Consider the following 1,437-nt stretch of genomic DNA (forward strand, 5'->3'; position numbering starts at 1 on the left):
TTAATTATTATTTTCTGAAAGCAAACAATTAAAAAAACCGTTTGGTTCCATACTTTATATTCATCCTGTATGTTTTTTAATAATTATTCAATAAAGGCACAAAAGCTTTTTTCAATAAAAGCCACAAATAATGTTAATGTTAATTGTAACTATACAATTCACAATTCAGGATATAGCTTCTTTGTTTCAACTTTTAATAGCCTGTAGCAAAAACAGAAATATACAGGGTGTTTCAGAATTCGCGTCCCAGAGAAAAATTTCGAGTAAGATAAGATACCAGGAACATGAGAAATGTGTTAAAAAAATCTATATGCCAAAAAATTTTGACATTTATTTTTTGACATTTTGCTTTTTTATGTCTACCGTCTATTTTTTTTATTTGCTGGTGAGGGTAGCGCGAATCAAGAATACGACATAATTAAAGCTTATATTTTTATAAGGCTTGAATTACGATTGTTATGATGATATAGAGGGTAAAAATATTGACCTCAAAACAATTTTGCTCATTAAAAATGACCTACGTGACGGTAAGACGAAAAACTTATTGATAAATAATAAAGTACTATAAAAATGGAATGTTTTATAAGAATAAAAATTTTCAAAATTTTCTAAAAAAAATTTTATTTTTTTAAATGGCAATCCATAAAACCACATTTCTCATCAAGGTTATGATTAAGGATTACAGTAATTTACTTTATATTTAATTTTATCAAAAATTCGTTTTCAAAATACGATCATATTTTTTTATATTACTTTAATTTATATTAATTATTATTTTTTGAAGGCAAACAATTAAAAAAAACCGTTTGGTTCCATACTTTATATTCACCCTGTATGTTTTTTGATAATTATTCAGTAAAGGTACAAAAGCTTTTTTCATAAAAGCCACAAATAATGTTAAAGATAGTTACAATTTAGAATTCAGGATATAGCTTCTTTGTTTCATCTTCTAATAGCTTGTATCAAAAAACAGAAATATACAGGGTGTTTCAGAATTCGCGTCTCAGAGAATAATTTTGAGTAAGATAAGATACCAGGAATAGGAAAAATGTGTTAAAAAAATCTATCTGCCAAAAAATTTTGACATTTATTTTTTGACATTTCACTTTTTTTATGTTTACAGTCTATTTTTTTTTATTTGCTGGTGAGGGTAGGGCGAATCAAGAACACGACATAATTAAAGCTTATATTTTTATAGGGCTTGAATTACGATTGTTATGATGATATAGAGGGTAAAAATATTGACCTCAAAACAATTTTTCTCATTAAAAATGACCTACGTGACGCTAAAACAAAAAACTTATTGATAAATAATAAAGTACTATAGAAATGTGATGTTTTATTAAGAATAAAAATTTTCAAGATTAAAAAAAATATATTTTTTTTAAATGGCAATCCATAAAAACATATTTCTTATAAAGGTTATGATTAAGGATT

At 25.1% G+C, this 1,437-nt stretch overlaps 1 protein-coding gene across 1 annotated transcript in view; it reads left to right on the top strand.

Moving 5' to 3' along the window:
• Nucleotides 1-1,437, top strand: part of LOC123013201 (protein Wnt-1) — a 21,377-nt gene that overhangs the window by 4,232 nt on the left and 15,708 nt on the right. The gene's annotated exons all lie outside the window — the stretch shown is intronic.

This window comes from Tribolium madens, unplaced genomic scaffold (assembly GCF_015345945.1).
Source record: "Tribolium madens isolate multiple individuals breed KSU strain unplaced genomic scaffold, Tmad_KSU_1.1 Scaffold_96;HRSCAF=242;Tcas5.2_LG5, whole genome shotgun sequence".
Classification (NCBI taxonomy): domain Eukaryota; kingdom Metazoa; phylum Arthropoda; class Insecta; order Coleoptera; family Tenebrionidae; genus Tribolium; species Tribolium madens.